Genomic DNA, 9,310 nt, shown 5'->3' on the forward strand with positions numbered 1-9,310 from the left:
AAGGCCGAGATGAAAGTCTCCAGCCACAGCCCTCACCGCAATAACATGGACCCCCCTCCTGAAATTACTGCTCCCCTGAAGGAGGTTGCTTTTGCCTCAGCAGTGGTGGAGAAAGCCATGTTTACACAGCAGGTTTCAAGTGCCGCTCACCAGCTGCTTCACTGTAATTATGGGCCTTAGGAGGGGATGAGTTGCTGGGGCTTGATGCTGGAGTGTTTGTTTGTTTGTTTGCAGCCCCAGTATGAGGCAGCTGGTGAGGGAGGGCCGCTGTGCTGGCAGCTGGAGAGGCAGGCTCAGCCAAGCCTGGCTGCCTGGCCAAGGGATGCCGCGGTCCCCGGTGAGCATGGGGTCAGGGCAGCCCCGGGCTCTGCAGTGGCACAGGGGAGAAAGTTGCCTGGTGGGAAAGTGCATCTCCCCAGAAGGACAGGAATGGAGCTGAATCCCCAAGTCTTGAAGTGCTGTGACTGTGGCAACAGGAAGCCCACAGCAGGGATGGGTGGTCAGGAGGCTCCAGGAACCACCACTGCCATAGACCAATTGCGGTTATAACTCTGTTCACAGCCTGGGCATCCCCGGAGTGTAGATGGGCTGAGCAGGGACAAACCTCTTCTCTCATCCCTTCTCCAGCTTCTGGTCCTCAAATCAAGAAACAAAAGTGCCTCACATCCCTGCCTGCATTCAGACTTGATTTAACACTATGCTTTGGTGCAGGGCTCACCCACCATGAGGGATTCACATCCTGAGATGCCTCCAGGGATCTCTCTTCAAGGCATCTCCTCTGACTCCCTCCAGCAGCAGCACCAGGCTACGGAGACCACACAAGGACTAGGCTCCCTCTCAGTCTGGGTGACATGTGGCATGAAAGTGGCACCAGGAACAGGACTTCTGGGTCCTGTTCCCAGCCTGGCTACTTCTCGCTGCATTGTCCACAAGAGCCCTTGTGCGCTTGCACCAGAGCTGACAGCATCCATCCTGCAGGCAAGTTGCAGGGCTGACCTGCTGGCTGCAAAGTGCTTCCAGGGAAAGACTACTTATCATTTAGCACATCCTGGGTTTCCCATTGCTGCCAGGCTCCTCTGTCAGTCCAACCAATACCACCTGAAGGAGAGCCCCTGCACTATCTGGGATATCTGCCCCGCAGCTAGGACTGGTGCCCAGAGACCTTGCAGGAGTGGTTTTAGCAGGCAGCCACATCAAAGCCAGTCTGGGACGCTCCATTCCAACACAGGCTTCGGCACCCATGAACAGTGGGCATGACACATCATGATGACACAGCTTGCTTCTCCTTGTAAGGCTGGGCAGGCAATGTGTGCAGGGTGGGATGTGAGGCAGAAACAACAGTGCTGTCCCCTTGCACTTCACAGCCACCTCGGGCTTGCTCTGGGTCCTACAGCTGGAGGAATGTGGCAGAAGTCTTCCCCTGATTTTGCACCTCTCCTGTGACAGCCCCCACCTCCTGGGGACAAGTGTCCTCAAAGGTTACCAACCCGCCTGGCTCAAATGCTTCCAGCACTGCAGAATCCTTGGTCCTGGCCAAAAGCACTTCAGTGTTCTGGCTGCTGGAAATGTGCCTCCTTGCCAGCCCTGGCATGAACTCCCAGCCCTTGGCTCCCAGGGGCTCTGGAGCACACCTTTAGCCAGGACAGGGCTACCAACACCAGTCCAGACCTGGCTTTGCTCCGAGAGGTCGCTCAGCAAAAGGACTTTCCTCCTGCAGATATTTACCCCAGCTGGTCATGGCCAAGGATTTGCACTGGCCGTGTCATGGTGTGGTGCATCCTTATTACTAGGCAGCTGTTGCAAACAGCTAGAAACTTTGGCCTTGCCTTTTTTTCTCATTCTTTACTTGGAGTCAGCCCTTTAGGATGGTGCTGGGGATATGTGCATCGGCATCTAGGCTGAGAGCACAAGCGAGTGGAGATTTTGGGGGCCTTTTGGGATGACACATGCTCATGGTCTAGCGCAGGCTGTGTCATCAACAGCAGAGGGGTTCAGCCCGTCCCGAGCACTAGGATCCTGCAGCAGCAGGGACACAGTGAGGTGTGTATGAGCAGCAGAGATAAGGCTCACATGGACGTGTCTCCATGCATGTGGCAGGCATGCTGTCCATATCCGTGCAAGCAGCAAATGAGAGCAAGTCACCAGGCACCATTACTTGTGCTTCGCTTTCTTCTTTCACTGCCTGGCACATCTCCTGATTTGTGATCCTCTCTCAGCATCTTCCTTGGCAATTCATTCAAGCAGCAATGCTAAGGCTGAAGAGACCCAGCGAGGCTACCCAGCCCACCTCTAGCCTCAGGCCAGGCCCATTTGCACCCTGTTTGCCAGGGAGAAACGGGGTATTCCCCCCCTGCAAGACCCGTGTGCTACGTGCAGAGTGTGATGGGGAAGTGGGTCGCTGCCGGGGGGGAGCTCGCTGTTCATCAGCACGAGTGGGAGGGTGAACTGGAAAGAGCCTCCTCTCCCAGTGGAGCACTACTGCCCAGGCTTGATGAGGCGTGTGCTCCTGCGCCACCTGTACACGCCTAGGGTGCCTCTAACTGCCTGGAACAGGTATTCATGGTCCAGTGGAGCATGCCCTATCATGTCTTCATGCCACAGTGCTCAGCAAGCGCCTCCCCTCCCTGCAGCTGCAGCCGTGCTGGAGCATTCCTCTGGGGAGGGCTGCCTCATACCAGGAGGGATGGGGGGCTATGGATGGCCACCCCCTGCTCCCCAAGTGCACTGGGCTCTTCCGCACCACAGCACCCTCATCACCTTCTCAGTTCGGTCCCTGCAGCGAGAGCCCACTGCGGCCATGGAGGCAGTGCTCCTGGCCAGCACAGGGAGATGTTCCCAGGAGAAATTTCAGGGCTGCTGTACAGGTGTGGGGAGAACCCTGGGGTGGCTGTGCCCCTTCTTTCATGTGCACGTGGCTGAGGGTGATGCCACCCTCCACAACCAGTGTAGAACAGGAGCCGCGTGTGGCAGGGGCAGAGACAGGGCATTAGGGCTTGGATCTCTTTGCCCCATGGAGAGTCCTCTTCCAGCTCCTTGCCAAGGGTGGATGGAACTGCTGGGAGGATGGAGTATTCTGAAGGAAGTCAGAGCACTTCCAGCACTTCCAAAAAGATGGAGTTAGATAGATGGGATCTCCCCAAAGGGATGATACCTGTGGAGCTGACTCAACCCTGCCCTGTGAGAGCCTTTGGAAGAGGAAGGTCCTGCAGACTGACACTCTCACCAGAGGCTCGGAGGAGCTCCCTGGCCATGCTGCCAAGCACTGGTCCTCTTTTGTCTTGAGAGTGAGTCTGGGAGAGGAAAAGCCTTGAGGCAGGAGGGCAAAGGCAGCTTCTGGTGCTACCCAAGCTCAGTCAGAATCACTTCTAGCTGAGCCCACCAGATGCACACAGGCACACAAGAGAAGGTTGGCACAGGCAAAACTGAGACAAGGAGGAAGGGTGACATATGGAGAACTCCCCACAGGTACCAACTCTGCTGCCCCAAAGCTGAGAATAGAGCCCAGCATCCCTGCAGTCAGCAGTGGTGAACAGGAGCCTGTCCAGCAGCAAGGTCATTTGCTATGAGAAAGAGCCCCCCTCCGGTGGCCTGCGCTGGGCATGGAGAACAGAGATTTCCCAAGTCACAAGTGCCTCGGAAGCACAGCTGCAGTATCTGCTGTGGCCCGGGTTCTTGGTTTGCTTTTGAGCAGTGACATAAGTGACCAAGTGACCTGTCAGGATGGGTGCCAGCTTCGTCTGCCAAGTCCTGCTGCATCCCTGGTACCCAGAGCCAAGCCCAGCAGGCAGGGAGCAAGGTATGGCACTCAACAGGGGAAGCAGGGGAGAGGGACGGAGCACCTATGGCCCCTGCAGCCCCCACATTTGTGCCCTCAAGGGGTGCCCCTAAGGGTCTGGTCTCATGCTGCCACGGGCATTGTTTAATCCAGGCTCTCCCCAGCTCAGCCCGGCTCTTGTGTGTGTGTGTGACCACCTTGGGGCTCTGCCCATCACCTGGCTGGGCTCATCCCCCTTTCACCCTGCTCTGGGCCACCTCTCCCCAGAGCAGAAGGGACTGTGCCTGTCAGCTGGCCCTGGCCTTGCTGGGTTGCAGAAACCTGGGGTGTGCTGCATCCTGGGGTGCCCCCAGACCCTGCGTGCACTGGGGCCTGGCAGGGGCTGGTTAAGTCATGTGTTTTGCGTTGGGTTTCTCCCCCTCCTGGAAAGTCCCAGTGCGGAGCAGTGGGGCTGAGCCGACCGCACACAGCTGCGGGCCACCACATGAGAGGAGCCAGCTCCCCGGGGATTACAGAGCCCCGGGAGCCTGGGGAGGAGGCAGGAGCACCCGCGCCGTGGCCCTTTCATCTCTCCCCTGCCTCACTCCCCCTTTCATGTCTGCCTCTCTGGCCACGCTTTCTTTTCCTCCGCTGCCTTTGCTCTCTTTGCACTTGGCCTCTTTTCCCTGCCTTCCCCCCAGCCCTTCCCACTGCACCTGGCTGTGCTGTCTGCCTCTGCACCGCTCCTGTCACCCCCTGCTAGGACCCTGTGCTTTCATCCCCTGGCCCCCAGCCACCTGCTTTCCCCTGCGCTGGCGTCCTGCCCCCACACCCGCTCTGCCCTTCCATCATCTCCTTCCCCATCTCAAAACCTCCCATTGCCATGGGGTGAAGAAGAGGGGTGGCACAAAGTCCCCCCTCCAAGAGTTCTCCATCCATGTTCAAAAAGCTCTTCCCTCTTTCTTCCATCAGTCCTGTTGTCCCCACCAGGCTGCTTCCAGAGTCATCCACCTTCACAGGTGTGCCCTGCACTGTCACAGCCAGGCATCCTCTTGTCTCATCCATCTACCTCATGGAAGGGACAAGCTGGGGATGCTGGTGGACCCTGATGTCCCTCCTTGCCACTGGCACCAACCTTTCTTTTCTTCAGCTCCAGCTGGGGGACAGAAAAAAGGCACCTGTTCATGCAACAGCCAGGATTGGGCACTCCCTGAGAGAGGTCTCTGGTTGAGGGATAAAGGAAAGTAGTGGGCACCCTATTCTCATGAGTTACAGACCTGTGCCAGGGACCAGTGTCCTTCACACACTCTCCAAGAGGCCTGAGGTGTCCCTGGTGTTTCCTGGGGCAGAGAACCACATGCAGGACTGAGAGACTAAAGAATGTTTGGATCCAAACCTACCCGCAGCTATTACAGCAGAGGACACATCACGAGCAAGGTGGTCCAATGGTTAGAGCATTCCCTCCAAGCCCACAAGGCCTCCCTGGGGAGATCTGGTGCCCATCTGCTTGGTGGGGATCTCAGCCATCACCCCCTTCCCAGACACACTATCAGACTCCTTTCTCCAGCTGCTCTCACTCCAGAGACTGCCCACCCTGCTCCTCTGCACCCACTGCCTCCCCTCAGATCTTCTGCCTAAGGGGCTCAGCACACCCCAAACTCTGCTTCTAGCGTTTTTAGCTCCTACCTTCATCCCTTGTCCAGCATCCCCCAGAGGAGCTCTTCGCGCCCCAGCCCTTGGAGATGCCCTGTCTCCATCAGAGCCTTCTGCCCAAGCCCTCCCTCTGCTCTCCATCTCCACATCCCACCCATTTCCAGACACTGCTGGCCCCTCTGCAGGCGCATGGCAGCCCCATGTCCAGGGGCACCCAGCCATGAAACACCGAGGGCTGGTGCAGCTGTGGCTGAGCAAGGAGGCTGCAGTCCTTCAGGCAGCCAGCATGTCTGGTCACCCAACGAGCTCAACACAGTGGTGGCTGTAGCCTCCTCATCGAGTAGGTGACCCACCCCTCATCATGGATGGCAATGCCACCAGGATGCTGTGCCAGGGGGTGATGGGCTGGAGCTGGGCCCGGCAGGGGAAGCACAGGACTCCTGAGCCCCTCTCCCGAGGCAGCTGTTGCCTCGCTGTAGGTACCTCGCCTTGCCAAGCAGGTCAGCTAGGGCCAAACTCTCTTTTTTTCTTTTTCGGGGGGTTGCATGGGTGCTGGTGCCAAGCATGACATGTCGGGGCTGAACTTCATGAAAGCCTCAGAGCACCTCTCTGCAGCTCAGCTTGCAGCACGGTGCCAGCCAGGCTCTCAGGAATGGTCTCAAGCCATGGCCACCTGCTTCTCAACCAGAGGAAGCATGAAGACCAGTTGCCCAGACCAAAGCAAAGAAGAGTCTGCCCTCTGCTACCCTTAGACCAGAAGATGCAATGAGGCTTTGAGGTCCAGTGACTTCCAGTAGTCCAGGTGCATCTGGCTGCTTTTGTGGGTCAGCAGCCCACCAGGCTCTGCCAGCCAGCACTGCCAGCTCTGCCCATAGCCATGCTCATGCCACCCCAGCAGGTGGGATGGGATGAGGGGTGCCAGGGAACCATCCCTTGTAGTTCTGCTTCATGTTGGCTCTTCTGGGAGCAGGAATGGAATTTGGATGGGGCTGGGCGTTCCCGTGTAGCGATTCCCCCAGGCAGGATCTGGCTCCGATGACTGTTCTGCGCGGGGAAGAAATACCTGAGATGTTACTCACAGCTCATTGGGGCATGATGTAGCAACTCCTCACCGGTTCCCCCCACCCTCCAGCCAAAGTTCCTCCTGTGATCTCCTGGGGAAAGTCCCAGGCTCCCCAATCCCCCACTGCCACCCCTAGAGACCTTCCCCACCCTTGCTGGAGCTTTCCAGAAGCAGGAAATTAGCTGGGGCTTTGGGTGAGAGGAGAAGGGACCAGAGCAACCTGCAGTGCTGGATGGAATCGGCTGTCCCCTTGGTTCTTCCATGATGTGTTTGATGATGGGGACAAGGCCAGGACCTGAGAGAGCACCACTCTGGGGTATCCACATCTGGACAGCCACACATATGGCTTCAGGTCTGGCAGAAGTGCAAACCAACCAGGCCAGCTCAGATCTCTCTGTTGCCTTTTCAACAGGCACACTCAGGTCAGGTTTTCCCATTGCTCCCCACAACCGCAGGGGCAAGAAGTGAGATTTACTTTCAGTTTGCTGGATGGAGCTGAGAAGCTCTCCTGATCCTGGGACAGGAAAGTTCAAACTTTGAGTAAACCACTGGAATTCACATGGCTCAAACAGAGCCACCAGGCTTGTGGTTCCCTCTGCAGCAGAGACCCTCAGGGACAGAGGAATCTCTAGAGCTTGGGCCAAAATCCTTGATGAAACTGGAGTATATTCCACCTGGTTTTGCCAGCATGGGCTTCCTGCCTTCTTTAAAAGCCTTTAGTGCCCTTTTCATGACATGCATGTGAAAGAAATGGCTATTTCTTTTAGTTTTGGAACTTCCTTAGCGATTTGCCTCTGCGGGGAAATGATGAGAGAGCATTGGGAAAATCTGGTCCCCTCTGCTGGAAACCACCTCTGTCATCTGCCTGGACTCTTCTACCCTATGGTCATTCCTCTCTCTTGTATGTTGCACCTTGAACCTCCCATTTCAGCCCAGCCCCGCGTGCAGTGCCCTGCAGGGTGGTGTCCCTCGCAGGGCAGGTGGACCATGCACCAGAAGGTGCATGGCTGGATGGAGCAGCTCAGCAGGCTGAAATAGTCCCTCCATGTGAGGAAACGTGACTCTTTGGTGGGACTGGGACAGATCCCATCTGTGGATCAGGGAGGCTGCACTCGGGCTCATGGAAAAGGGGAGGTTTGGGATGCTCAGAGCCCGGGGAGCCAAGCCTTTGCTGCCAACTGGCTCTGGAGGCTCAGCAGTGGCCATGGGGAGAGGAGATGTCCTGCATGCTCTCTATGCCCAGCAGTGCGGTTATTAGGGTGGCTGCCCAGCAGCTGGTTCCCAGCTAGACAAGCATGGGGAGACAGTTTTTGTAACCACAGGCACACTGGAGTCTTGCTTGTGGTTCCCAGACACTCGGCGAGGGAAGCCACAGAGCAGATCCTGAAGGCTGGTATTGCCTTGGGAGCCAGCTGGCCCCAGGAGGGAATGAGCTCCTGCAACCAGGAAGCCTGTGCCCTGGAGCTGCCTGCACCCAGAGCATGCTGCCTGCACCCAGAGCGTGCTGCCTGCAGCCCAAGGCACCCCTACAGCACAGCTCTTGCACCCCTGACCATGGTGCCTGCAGACCCAGCAAGATCAAGGGATCTTTTTGTTTTCCCCTGAATGTCACAGGGTCCCAAGCTCAGACAGGGGCTCTGCTGAGGCAAATAGCACCAGGCACTGTAGCTTGCCAGGCCCGATGGCCAGGTTGTGCTGGGAGTCCCACCCTGACAGCGCTGGCATTACTGGTGTGCCATTTCACAACACTATGTTCCTAAAACAAGGGGGCGAGGGGAGACAAAGCTGCAGTCTTTGCAGCCTCAGGATGCTCAGAGCCTGGTCCCTTGCTGGGGGATGTGAGATGTGCTTGTAGGGAATGGCCCTGACCTGCATCCCATCTCTGCATCATCGAACACACCTTGTCCCCACTCTGGTCCCCTCCCCAGCTCTGCCCAGCCAGAGGAGCTCTGTGCTGGGATCCAGCTGCTGCAGTGCAGGTGGACTGGGATTAGCAAGCAGAGGAGCGAAGGGGCCGGTGTGTTGTGTGGGTAGCTCAATGGCGAGTCAGTCATCAACCCAGGCAGCCCTGAGATCACAGGCGCCTGCAAAGTAGCCCTTGGGAGGTGGGAAGCCAATGTCATCTACAAAGTGTCAAAGCATGATGGATGTGCAGAGCCTCACTGCCCTGGGTAACACAGCCCTAGGGACGTGGGGGTCTGGCCAGCCTGAGAGGGAGGGGTTAGATGAAGTGGCCACAGGACATTAAGGTATTCAACTAATGCTTGGGGTAAACGGTGAAAGATGAAGGGCTTGGGCATTTGGAAAAAGGGCCTTGATGTTGGAGATGGATATTGGACATGGAAAAGCATGACCTCAACTGGGAAAATGAACTGCTAGAGCATGCCCTGCCAGAGTAAGCTCACCCCACAGGAACACTGCTGTTGTCATGCCCCACAGGGTGAGCCTGGTGCCGTGAGCCCCAAGCAGAGATCCTGTCCCTGCAAGGTCGCCAGCCCCAGAGCTTTGCTGCCAGGAGCCACCGCAGTGGCCGTGTGCCCTGCTGTCCCTCTTGCTAGCAGTGAGCCACACGGGCCAGCTCCCTCCAGCACCCTCCTCCTCAGCCCCTAAAACACAGCTGGCTCCAGGGCTGAGGACTCCATCCACCCAGTCCCTCCTGGAGGGGCAAAGTCCACCCTCCCACCCAGGGTGGCCAAGGGCAGAGCACCCATCCAAGTTGACCCAGCTCCCCACTGCCCGAGGGAGCGTTATGAAACAGGGACACTGGCCGCTCCCTGCTGGGCTCAGGGTGCTTGCTTCCTTCCAGCCTGGTATTTTCCTACTTGATTTTTTTTTTTTTA

The sequence above is a fragment of the Caloenas nicobarica genome, chromosome 6 (genome assembly GCF_036013445.1).
Source record: "Caloenas nicobarica isolate bCalNic1 chromosome 6, bCalNic1.hap1, whole genome shotgun sequence".
In the NCBI taxonomy this organism is placed as follows: Eukaryota; Metazoa; Chordata; class Aves; order Columbiformes; family Columbidae; genus Caloenas; species Caloenas nicobarica.